This window comes from Frieseomelitta varia, unplaced genomic scaffold (genome assembly GCF_011392965.1).
Source record: "Frieseomelitta varia isolate USP_RPSP 00005682 unplaced genomic scaffold, Fvar_1.2 scaffold_281, whole genome shotgun sequence".
NCBI lineage: Eukaryota > Metazoa > Arthropoda > Insecta > Hymenoptera > Apidae > Frieseomelitta > Frieseomelitta varia.
In genome coordinates, this window is record NW_025110014.1 from 1,474,568 (window position 1) to 1,488,474 (window position 13,907).

Sequence of the window (13,907 nt, forward strand, 5' to 3'; positions counted from 1 at the left end):
TTGTACTCCAAGTTACACTACGAGTCAATTTTTCTGCAGATACTTGTAACGTAAGCTATTCGTCTATATATTATATTTACATCTTGTACATTACGAGTCAATTTTCCTCCATATATTTGTAACGTGAACTATTCATCTATATATTATATTTACATCTTGTACTCCAAGTTACATTACGAGTCAATTTTTCTGCAGATACTTGTAACGTAAGCTATTTGTCTACATATTATATTTACATATTGTACTCCAAGTTACACTACGAGTCAATTTTTCTGCAGATACTTGTAACATAAGCTATTTATCTATATATTATATTTACATATTGTACTCCAAGTTACACTACGAGTCAATTTTTTCTGCAAATACTTGTAACGTGAGCTATTTGTCTATATATTATATTTACATGTTGCACTCCAAGTTACATAACGAGTTAATTTCCCCTCAAATACTTGTAACGAAATTGCATTTTCTCGATTCTGGACGGTCCTAAATTGACGCAAAACAGCGGGAAAGTTTCTTGGCTATCGGTAGATCGTTGGATATTGCCGCGGGTCGCCGCGCAGGCTGCCGATGGTTGGCCGATCTCTCTCTTTCTCACTCTCTTTTTCTCTCTCTCGCCTTCCCTCCTCTGTTCACCAGCTAGCAGGCCAAGAGGAGAAAGGAGAAGACGGAGCGAAAGGGAAGGGGAAAGGGCCCGACGGATCTAAGGCCCAGCCTCGCTGCCTCGGTCTCGGGGGGCCTAGATCTGCTCCCGTCACATCCAAAGCGCCGCCCATTTTTTTATTCCACCCCGGTGGAAGAAGCTGCTGGAACGAAACGTTCGATTCCTCTCCGGCCGGTGCTACCGGTCGCTCGGAATTCGCGAGCTCCTTTCAGCCCGCGTGTCCCGATTCTCGTCGTGGTCGTGGAACGCGATACACCTTGTAGCCGAACTTTTCGCCGGGACGCAATGAGGGAAAAGGCTGGACGAAAAAAGGCGAATTGAAATCGTTCGTTGACGTGACTCGGTTCGAAGTTTACACGCGTTTTCCGTCAGCTGACTGCCTGATTGAATTCGAAAATGATCGGCTCTGAAGGATCCGTCCGCGTTCGAGATTTTCGTCTGGTGGTTCTTCGGGCGAAGATCAAACATGTTGAGATTCGAATTGTGAGAAAAGCAGATCTTTCGGGTTCGTTATTCCCGTTATTCGCAGAAGAAATTGAATAGATTGTACCCAACTACTCTTCCTCGACCCGAGGTAGTAATAACATAAAGATTAGCACATCGTAATTACTTTACGACTTTCCTCGTAAGCTGTAAGATTTATTATATTTACCTGTTTCACGATTGAAACTAACATACCATGAAACGACAACCCAGAAATCCGACGGTGCGTCGTCAAACAATGGGTTAGCTGCACAAACAGAGCCTAGTGGTAAACCATCGATGGTGGTAAATTAAACATCGGCCGACACTGACGAATTACGCTTTAAAGCAGCGAAGGCTTATTCCTCATTTGAGATTGATTTAACGACTAATTAATTCCTGGCTGTTCGAACACGTTGGAGGTGGAGGGAGGAAGAGGGGGGAGGGCGCCCTGCTGGCTGTTAATAATCGTTGCCCACCAAAATTGTCTGGATGCGTACGTTTATCTATCCATCGGCAGGAGAGCTAATTATTTTCTTTTGTGTCTGCCTGGAATATACATGGGACTCCATGCGGAGAAGGGACCAGCCTCCCGTATCATTTCCTCCTTCCTAAATTGGATGGAACAAAATGGTCCTCCGCTCCACGATGTTGGCTCGGCATCGACCCGAACCTTCTTCTTTTTTCTTCCATTTTTAATTGGCCCGCTCTCTGTTTAAGGAACACGAAACGCGTAACGATGCTCGTACGCTGCGAGTACGCGGCGAGTTTCTTTCAGACGGAAAAAAAATTCCTCTATGATAGTCTCGCGAATGTTGAGCAGGTGAAGTGCAAATGAAGTGAAATTAAATTTCAAATTGAGATTAAACGTTTCCAGGGAAGCCATTCGCAGTTTCACCCCCGCTCTGTCCGTTGCGAAAGCAAGTTCCCGATCGATAGGGAAATCACATTAAGAGATTAGCATCCGTCGTACGTTGTTCGCCAGTGTCGTGATTTACTTGGCGGGTGAAAAGAAATCATCGCGAGACACGGTTTTCAATCGCGATGAATCAACACCACCCTTGTGTCTCCGATATTTCCTGCCTAGCAGTGTTCGTCATAGGAGAGATAAGAATCGTGGAATACAGTTCTCAAACGGAGTTTACACGAGCGGCGAACAGGGAAGCGTACCTCTCTCTACGGAGCCAACCCTCGTAAATCGAATCTTCCTACATATCTGGCGGAATACCTGTATCGAGGAGGAGGAAGAAGAAGAAGAAGAAGAAGAAGAAGAAGAAGAGGAAGAGCAGGACGGGGGTTGACATATCTATGAGTGTCATTTGGGCGTTCGACAATGCTTGCCTTATGGTAAACACACCGACGCCGAGGACCATCACGTGGACGCGCACGATGAGTCCACGAAACAGAGAAAGCTGGCGTACGAACGAAAGGTCGTTCCGCCGCTGTGAAGAGAGGGTCGGAGAAAGATAGAGAAAGGGGTGGAGAAGGGGAGAAACGATGGAAGCGGAGGAGAGAGGCACGGGTGTACAGCACATCTGCCGTTTGCCATACGGCGGTACCAGAAAACCCTCTTGGCTCTCTCCCTCTTCTCAATGGCGGACTATAGATCGATCCCTGCCCCATAGGAAACAAGAACGCCTTCCGCTGCGTTTGCCGCGGCGCAATTCGTGCCGAGGAAACAGCCACTGCCACCAAGGAGAATTTATATTCCAGCGAGGGGATAGCAATTTTGTCCTTTTCGCCGATCCTCCGCCTCACCTTTTGAACCCGAAGCAAGCACTCCGGGCTCGCCTGGAACTCCCTTCCCTTTCGAGCAACCTACTGCTAAATGATCTCGTCCCCGTGCGAGTTTTTGACCCGAGTTTGGCGACTACACCGAACGTTCAGCAAATAAATTCGTCTCGCCTGGATCCTCGGACACGATACCTTTAAACTCGTCGATTTCTGCAGTGTTTGTTGGAATTTCCGCTGCCACAATATGCAAGATAATAATACGAACAGAGGTCTTTAGATTTAGAGCTATCAAATATTCGGAGGATTCGTTTCTTTGATCTATTCGAGAATTTCAAGACGGATGTTGTCGGAATTTATTAATTTGAGGCAGTGGAATATTAGTTCTTAAGGGTTTTACTTTTAACATCGTCTCGATTGAATTTCTGATTTTATAGACACTTGTTTACTGTTCACTAGCTTTATTCTTTCTAGAACTATCTTCGTTGTATACATACCGTATAATATATACAAAGTAAGTGCTTGAATGTCGTCATCACCCACACCTACATACATATACAACTCTCACACTTTGACACGCTTAACATGCACGCGTATAGGTTGACAGTTACATTATAACAGATGTGTTTTTTCACTCTTGATAGTGTTGTAGTATTTTCTCTTCCTGAAGAAATTAGGTCTGAATTGTTGTTTCCTGACCGATGCAACGGAATTCCACCGAATTAAAGCGTCTCCTCCGTTATTGGAAGTTGACCCGCGATGGTCAGCTTTCACGTCGAAGAATTAATCGGGCGAACGCCGATGGAAGGGGATGAAATTGTTTCATAAAAGTTTCATCAGTGGCTCGCCACATTTGTAAAAATAAACGGCGCGTTTACTTTTTTCTTCCTCGGCCGAGGCACGGATAAGAAAATCACGAACGACTTTATCGTCGAACGACATAACGGTGAATGGTGAAAGAGTGCGAACGAGGCTCGCATACAGATCGCCGGATACAGTCGTTTAGCGCGATGCTAGGCCGACCGATCGAAACAATATAATTGTTCACGTCCACGTGCTGGAAATACTGCAGCATCCGCGGACATACGTCGTGCTTGCACGTTCGTGAGAAATTATTGCGCCGCGCGTGACTGGAGATTTCTATTAAAAACCGGGCAAGAACGCTCGAATCACCGTAAACTTTCCCGTATATCATCCCACGATGGAGTCACTCGTTGAATACAGATTTTCGCCCCGGCCCCGTTTCACTCCGCTTTCCTACTGTCACCCGTTCAAGTTCCCAAGAAAAAGGAACGACAGTTCGTCGCCAATTGTTACATTTTACATGAGACGGAAAATTTACCGACGATAATTTACCGGAGCTGATAATATTTAGTAAAAAGCTACGAGTGATAGATCGCAAACTTCTCTTTTGTGACGTGAACACTTGAAGGTGACATGTTTCTTCTTTTTTTTTTTTTTTTTTTTTTNTTATTGTCAAACTCGTTACCGTTGCCCGAGGATATTTATTAGCACCCATGCCAGTGATATTAGTTCAGTTGTGCGTTCAGAGGATCCAGCGAGCGTTCTAAGAAGCGATTGCGCTGTGAAATTGGGACGACCCGTCTCAACGACGACCTATCGCCTTTGCGTAATTTGAAAGAAGGGTGAAGAGAGGAACGAATTGAATCGACGTAAAGAGACGATGCTCTGGCAGGCTGGTCGCGCAAACAAACCGTTGAACGGTTAAGCAGGCAATTAGAAAAGCGACGTGCCACGGAAACTCGCTGTGGCACAGCTCGTTCGAATAAATTGCCTGTCAACTTTTCGAGCCCCGTCCAGCGTCGACCAGCGTTTCACGGATCGTGGCCCCATACTCTGGCGTGTGCGCGCGTGTGTCAGCGGCACCGCGCGCCGATTTAACCTGTGCCACGGACACGCTGCGATTGCGCAACCCGCCGAGTGTCAGCGGGTTCGTCGAGGTTCGTTAACTCTCAATTTTGCGGCAGCCCGCACGAGTCGAATAATCCGCCTCGCTGCAACGACGTCTTCCCGACGACCGGGAACCGATCGGCAAGTTTTTCAAAAATCGCGCACTCCACTCGTCTGTTTGCGCTGCGACTGAAATTTGGTTCAAGACAGTTTAGATCTTCTGGGGCCTCGTTAGCCAACAAAAATTAATTGTTAAGGGCCGCACATGGTTTACACATTTTTCTTTGTCAGTGTATCATTTGCGAGGACATTAAACAACAACTTTTGTAGTGAAACGACACATTGGTTAGAAAAATATATTTATGTTGGTTGAAAAAAACATCAAAATTTTTAATAGAACACTGAGCTTCTCATCGATATCTGATTTGATACAAGTAATGGCAAAGAGTGTTTTCAAGAGTTTTCTTTTTATTTTATTTTTTATGTGCTTCATAACTGCTCGCAGATATAAGTACTTTCCCGAAGGGACATTACGAATTATGGTTAAAATTATTCAAATAATTCAAAATTCTCATTCAATTAATTCCAATTTTAAAGTTTGGAATTCTCAGAAGTTCAAAACAAGAAAAGACAAGAAGAGTCCAATTGAAATTAAAAATTTTAGGAAATAGTCACTTAGAAATGGAACTAGTGGCTGGTTGAATTACCCTAGTTGATTTATTTGAGAAGGACGTCCTCGTGCGTGCGTGTTTGACGGATGTTGAGAGATGAATCAAGATTCGAAGGAAACGCGATCAACAGGTCGGATGCGTTTGATATATGGTCTCGGCCGTTCGTTTCTTGCAAATTTGTTTCTTCTTTGTTTGTTAATTTTTTTATCGCGCGGAATCTTGACCGTCCTAATGGACGGCTAATTACCGGGATCGGTTGATGAGAGCCCAACGTCCGTGTGTCTCCTCTCCGCCGAGAGATGTATTAACCCCCGTTGGAAAAACGAATACACGCGGAGTAATTTAGCATGGAGGAAGCGGCGTACATAGATCCTATTGGGAGTTAAGGTTTCCTGCTGTTAGCGAAACATTATTAGACAACGCTTTGCGCCCTCGTTCGTGTGCCCTAATCGCTCGCACGATCTGAAATCCTTTACGAAATGTATAACACATCTAATTCCACATTAATTACGCTCTTACGCTCTCCCTCTCCTTCCCAAAGGGTGAACTCAACGCGCTTTATCGCTCAACGCGAATCGTAATGTTCCTTTTTCTTTATTTTTTTTTTTTTTTTCTTTCTGTCGTCGCTGCGCAATTCTGTAGTACACGGATCGAGCACCATCGGCAAGAAACGCTTCCGTTTCTTGCGTCAGAAGTCAGTGCCGCTTGACCGCCAGCGATTCTAACGATGCGCCAGAGACTCGCAGTAAAAAATTAATATTTCAGGAGCGTGCATCGGCAGAAAGAGAGAGAGAGAGAGAGAGAGAGAGAGAGAGAGAGAGGTCCATGCTGGAGGAGAACCAATCGTTGGTCCCGTGGGACGAACCCGGGGCCGTTCCAAAAATTTCGGTTAGGATTCCTTTTTCACCTGGACGAGGAATTCCATTGGCAAAAACGAGCGTGCACTATGCCCGTTAGAGGTGGACGACAAGAGGCAGATAAGCATGCAGGAGAAAAGAGCAGAGAGAGAGAGAGAGAGAGAGAGAGAGGAAGGCGAGAGAGATAAAAGGGTTCGCGTGTAGATGACCAGCGTGCTCTCTGAGAGTCCAGTTTGCGATGAAATTAGCCGTGTCCGCTCGGCTTGAGACAAAAAGTAATGGCTTTCACGCTAGGCACTCGGGATTAATTAACGAAACGACCAAAAATGGCGGCCGTACGTGCCCGTTCCTCCGGGCCATGCATAAGAACCGATTCCCCTCCCCTCCCTGTCTACATCGTTCCGCAACAGCCCCACAAGGATAACGAGCACACACATACGCACATACATACACACGCCGAGCAAAACCGTTCGTCCAATCGTCACCTGCCATTCAAATTTTTCAAATTACTTGTCCATTGTGCCGTCGTCGATCGATCGATCGATCCGTCGCTAATTAGTCTCCTTTTTTCTTTTTTTCTTTTGTCAATCACGATCGTCCGCCTTGTTCCGATACACACTTGCGTTACACCTGTAATCGTTCCCAATTATTTTCCTCGTTTCCTGCTAACGAGCCAAGAGCTATCTATCATTCCTGTAATGATAATTTCAACAACGAGGCGTATACTCTTCGTCTCTTTCACGCACAGTCAAACGAATTTGTCATTAAATGAAACTTCCTTCTCTCGCCGCGAGAGAAAAAGATTGCCCGTCCAACTTCCGCTTTCCGCTTTCACGCTGCATACGTGAGCAAAAAGAGTCGCGGGGAAGAGGGGGTGGAAGAGAAAAAGATGCTGCGCACGTCGCTCGGTTCAGGGATTTCAAATTTCGACGGGATAATCGGCCGGTCGGCGGACGTTTCGACTTTCGAAGGAAGACGTAGGCGACTCGCGCGCGACAGCTTGACAGCCGGACATTAACGATCCGCGATGGATCCACGCGTGATTTCCATCGCGAGCTCCGAGAGGCAGGGGTCTCGTTCTCGCAGGTGCGCCGAGCGAAATCGAGACTCGAATCGATCCTACCAGCCAACCTGGCCATTGTGTACGCGAGAATTCATCGCCCAACCGACCGGACGAACATAAATCTCCCGTCGAGAAGACGATTTTAACGTCGTCCGTGGATGAAAAATTAATCGCGACGTCGTCGCTCGTCGACCAACGAGCAGTCGAACGGAAACGTTTGAGTTTGATTATTCTCCGAGCATTTTACGCATTTTGCTTTCGTGAAAGCAAATATGTATATATATGTGTGTGTGTGTATGTATGCGTTGCGTTTTTCGATTGTGGAGTCGATTCGATTTGTCGATTAAGTTGTCGAAGAACCTCCGCTTCTTGCCTGCGAAACGCGGTAACGCGAAACATAAGAGATGCGCGTTGCTCGATTTCGACGGATGATTCTTTATTGCGAGCTACAGGAACGGCTGTCGTTTTCGAAAGCGGACGTAAAAAGCGCGAGGTAATTAAGGAATCAAATCGGAGGAACTCATCAAACTTGTTTGGCGCTGTGAGTGCCGGCAAGAATCGATCTCGCTGATGTGAAAATTGATTCGTGCAAGAAACCATCGCCGTTATTCACGCAGTGGTGATTCGCGACGCTTGCTACTAATAAAAAGCTAGAAATTAGAAACTCGAAACTTAGTTCTTTGGCAAGGACTTCAATCGTAAAAAAAAAAGAAGAAGAAAATAAAATATTGCCAATAAAAGCTGGCAATATTCAGATCACGGAAACATAATTTCTTTCTAATTTATTTAATGACTAACAACCTGAATAAAACGCTGAAACATCAGCCATCATACTTACCTGAAATTTCGCGCAGTGTTTTGTTCAAACTGTTAGTCAATAAATAGATAAATTAGAAAAAAAATTAGGTTTCTGTGATCCGAATATCGCCACAGTGATTTAATTTCTTTCTAATTTATTTATTGACCAACAACCTGAATGAAACGCTGAAGCGTCAGGTACGATGTGACTACCAAACTGGTCAAAATGACCAATTTATAATTTCTGTTGGAAATTTTACAGACAGAATTTTAATTTTGATAGAGAACAATGTATTTTCGTGCAGTGTTTTGTTCAAACTGTTAGTCAATAAATAGATAAATTAGAAAAAAAATTAAGTTTCTGTGATCGGAATATCGCCACAGTGACTTAATTTCTTTCTAATTTATTTATTGACCAACAACCTGAATGAAACGCTGAAGCCTTAGGTACGATGTGACTACCAAACTGGTCAAAATGACCAATTCGTAATTTCTGTCGGAAACTTTATAGGCAGAATTTTAATTTTGATAAACAATGTGTTTTTAAAAATTTAAATTTCTCGAAATGTGTGGAAACGAAAGCTTGCGCAATTCATTGTATCACAAAAGCTCCTCCGTCTTTATGAAAATTTCATGCTCTGGTCGTCGCTAATTCTAGCATTAAAGACTAAATCAAGCAAGTGAGACTTTCAGCGCCGAAAACCTGGCCGTTGAAAACAACGACGCCAATCTCGCCTCAATCTGCTGCAAGGTACCATTTTTCATCGAGAGCCAGTGCACGTCGATCGACACGACGACGACGACGACGACGACGACGACGATGCATCCTCGGTCGCATCGCACGGATATATATCGTACATACGCGAGTTCGCAGACGAGCCGTGGCCCGGATCCGGATGATGAAACGGCGCACGGCCGGGGCAATTTGACTTACGACATTTTGAAAGCGAGCCGACCGATCGTGGGCGTGTGTTGAAACGTTGCGATGTCGGACGGGTTTTGCGTGGGCCCGCGGCGCATTACATCTGGCCAGGTACGCTGCTTATGATGGACGAGACAGGTGATTATGCGTGTGGAAACCAGCATGCGAACCTCGCGCGCCTCTCGGTGCCTCGGTGTGGGTGCTCGTCGCCGAGGCCCAGCCGTGTGGGTTCCCGTGTGTGGCAAGTACTTATCATTCCGCGCATCGGATAACCTCGTAATTTCTGATTTTTCTTTTCTTTTTCTTTTTCTTTTTCTTTTCCGCGGCCGTCGTGACACTCGCGGAATGTCCCGAGAAACCGATTCGCGGCGGCCGGATTGTTTCGACATTGGAAACTTACTGCCCGATGACACATGCTGGCTTTTCAACGCTTGCCGCGGTTTGAGGAATTTAATTCTCTCGTCCAATCGGTGAGGATCGAAAGGATTTTCGAAGAAATTTATTGGACGCAGGAGAAAAGTTGCAAAGTTGTAATTTTAATTTGCGTGTTGAATGCTCGTCAAGGTTTTGGATATTCGTTCCCAGTGAAAATTGGAGTAACAGAGGAAATTGAAGCAAGATTTTACAATTCCGATATTAACCAGAAAATGTTTAATTGCTGGCCGAAACACCAAGGAACCAAACTAATGAAACATGACTAAAATTCTGATACAATATTTGTTAACACGTTAACTGTCCTAATTGATGAAAGTGAACCAATAACTAGTATCTAGTATACTTTAATACTATGGAGGTTAGTAAAGACCGACAATACTACGGACCGATACCCGAGACATGTTTATTATATTTATAGTCTTACTTTGCTGTATTCTTTCATCTTTTTACTTTCATTTCTGTCCACTAAAGTTCGAAGTTACTTAACAAAATCTCTCACATACTCTGCTCCTTGAAATCAAACGTCGCAGATTGCGTGACTTTTATCCTATTCAATTAGCAAAGTTACGCGCTGTAAATCCGTCGCGTTACAAAAGACACCTATGTTTTATTTCCTAGTGCGTCGATTGAAATTTTTCTGTATTTTCTCTAACAGAGAAAATTTCATAGTGAATGGAGTAACTTTTTACATAACTGAGACGCAGTGAATACGGTGATTTCGAAACTTTCTTCTCTTTGTGATAGCGTAAAATCATAATCAATCTTATGGCACGCGCTGTAAATCCGTCATGTTACAAAAGATACCGATGTTTTATTTCCTAGTGCGTCGATTGAAATTTTTCTGTATTTTCTCTAACAGAGAAAATTTCATAGAGTAACTTTTTACATAACTGAAGCGCGGTAAATACGGTGATTACGAAACTTTCTTCTCTTTGTGATAGCGTAAAATCATAATCAATCTTATGGCACGCGCTGTAAATCCGTCATGTTACAAAAGATACCGATGTTTTATTTCCTAGTGCGTCGATTGAAATTTTTCTGTATTTTCTCTAACAGAGAAAATTTCATAAAGTAACTTTTTACATAACTGAGACGCGGTGAATACGGTGATTACGAAACTTTCTTCTCTTTGTGATAGCGTAAAATCGTAATCAATCTTATGTCACGTGCTGTAAATCCGTCATATTACAAAAGATACCGATGTTTTATTTCCTAGTGTGTCGATTGAAATTTTTCTGTATTTTCTCTAACAGAGAAAAATTTCATAGAGTAACTTTTTACATAACTGAGACGCGGTGAATACGGTGATTTCGAAACTTTCTTCTCTTTGTGATAGCGTAAAATCGTAATCAATCTTATGTCACGTGCTGTAAATCCGTCATATTACAAAAGATACCGATGTTTTATTTCCTAGTGTGTCGATTGAAATTTTTCTGTATTTTCTCTAACAGAGAAAAATTTCATAGAGTAACTTTTTACATAACTGAGACGCGGTGAATACGGTGATTTCGAAACTTTCTTCTCTTTGTGATAGCGTAAAATCGTAATCAATCTTATGTCACGTGCTGTAAATCCGTCATATTACAAAAGATACCGATGTTTTATTTCCTAGTGTGTCGATTGAAATTTTTCTGTATTTTCTCTAACAGAGAAAATTTCATAGAGTAACTTTTTACATAACTGAAGCGCGGTAAATACGGTGATTACGAAACTTTCTTCTCTTTGTGATAGCGTAAAATCGTAATCAATTTTTAATAGAGTTTAATTTACGCGCCGGAATTTTTCCCTGCAAACGATTTCACTTGAAAGATATATGTCTTAGGAAATAATAAACATCAGACAAACCGACTCAATCGTCTTTAGAGAAGTGAAATGTTTGCCTATTTACACGTCAATGGCAGCCAAGTGTGTTAAGTTTCAAAAGATCCAAGCTCAAACAATTTCCGAAGTATTCGATTCACCGGTCTCTGGTGAACAGTGAGTAACGATCCGTGACCAATCCGATGGACAGAGGCTCGGTTAAAACTCTGGCCGGTGTGTTTGGCCGTCGCGACGCTCCATTTGCATAAAACAGGAACGAAAGGGGGAGCGTAGAGGCAAGGGAAAAGCGTGAAAATCGCAGGTGTAAAAGACCGCGGGTGGTCGTTCCCCTTTCTCGCAATCAGAGAGCAATTCACTCCTGAGTACGTTTCACCTTTCTTTGTCTCGATTTCCCGCGGATTGGAAACCGCACGAGCAAAGTAAATCGCAACTCGCAGCTTTAATCTATCGAGATTGCCTGCCAAAAACTTACTACTCGTTAGATCAAAAGCCAAATTGACGAACGTTCCGTAATTTTTGTAAATCACAATTTTGTAAATTATTCTATTTATCGGAACGACGTTTTGTGGATTGAATTTCCAGTAGGAACAAGTATTGTTCCAATATTTAAACTGTGACGTTAAGATTGTTCTCGACAAAGTTTCAGTGTTGTTAATGAAGAGAAATAGTTGAATAGTGGTTCCTTCTCGACTAGCAGTCTCTTTGAGCTTCGTTTCAAATAAAATAAGTAATGTAAATAAACAATATTGGGAAGAAAATTGAAGAAAAAGTTAGGAGTACTTTTAATTTTTTTCAAGAGTAAAATAATTAAGAGCAATGGTTTCGTATTTATCTTTATTATTATTATATTAGTCCATTATCAATTAACAAACTTGTAAAATCTCATCTGAATCGATATTGGTTGCTTTTGTCGGTTTCCTTAAAATATTAGAAAGTTGAACTCCTACCAGATCGAAAAAATCCTTTGCAATTTCTCATCATGCGAATGAAAAACAATAGACAATAATAGGAAAATTATTGAGCTATTACGTGAATTTTATTATATCTGTTGAATATTATTACATATATATATAGAATCGATTTCGAACTGTCTAAAATTACGGTTTGTACTGGACACGCAGAGAGCTCGTGAACGAAAAGTTAGTGGCAGGTATTATATTAATTTACTTCGCGAAGCAATTTGTTCGAGCATTTACGAATCTCGGCAGCGCAAGTAGCTCATGGATTCGCTTTACCCTCTTTCATTTGACGCGCTTTGTTCTGACGCTCTGCTTTGTTTCTCTACCAATTCGTAAATATCGCCGGCGAAAACCGCAACGAAAACCACGACCGCGAGTTTCGACTAGTTAGCGCAAAAGACGCAAACAGAAAGTCCAACGTAACGTAACGTAAGAATTGTGCGCGTTTTAGCTTTCAGTTTGTTCCAAGTAACTGATGGGCAACAGGAACAGCACTTGTCAAATCTTTATTTTCTATTCATACAACAGCTATTTCTATCGTCTACAATTATTCGTATTTATTATTTCTTATTTCTATTTATTTGTTCATTATACTGTAGAAGAATTCAGTCGTGCAATGGCGTGCTTTCCGTAATTTAAGCAGTTTGAATAATGAAAGCTACTTTAATAAGAAACAATTTCTTCGAAGAATTTGATAATTTTTATTGCATTTATTTTATAAACGTATTAATTAAGTAAAATTTATTTTATATTTATAAACTTATTTTATTTTATAAACTTATTAATATCAATTATTAATATTAGTTTTATGATATAATTTTATAATTTTATAAACTTATTAATTAAATAAAATTTATTTTATATTTATATTTTATATTTATATTTATAAAATATATATTTTATATTTATTTTATATTGTTATATAAAGAAAAAATTGTCTACGATAAATAATTTTTGTCACGAATCTTCAAAACCTACGTCTGCAAAATTTAGTCTCATCATGCTGACATTAATAAATTTCATTTTTCAGTGGTCCATTATTATCGGAACACCCCAAACTTTTCGTCCAACGACATCGGATAATTTTAGCAGAGAAAGGACAGCATACTGGCGATCGTGGTGAGTACAATTGTTATAAATGAGAAGGTATAATTCGGGGTTGCATTTAAGACGCGGGGCACGGGTCACGCCTATATCCGGCCGGGTATTTCCGGTTCGCGAAAAGCATCGCGTTGGACGTGGTCGTGACGCTGTTCCTGGAGAAAAGAGGACAGAGAAACAACACGGGGAGAAACGGTGCGCAAAGTCGGTCGTCGTGCACGAGTTGGCGAGCATCGAAACGTCGCGTCGGATCTGTGGCGAGTAAATACGCGTGGACACGCCCGTCGCAATTACACGAGTGCCTGCAAGTATAATGAGCCGTACGTTTCATTGTGATTTATGCCCGCGACCTACCCGCGCCGTGTCAGGAAACCGCCTCCCTCGTTCTCCTCCAGTTGTAAATTCACCAACAACTCGCCCGAGATTCGTACCACCGTCACGATCAAGAGCATCGAGCTATACTGTACAAGAGAAGTTGAAGAAGATGTCCTCAATATTTTTCTATCTACGAA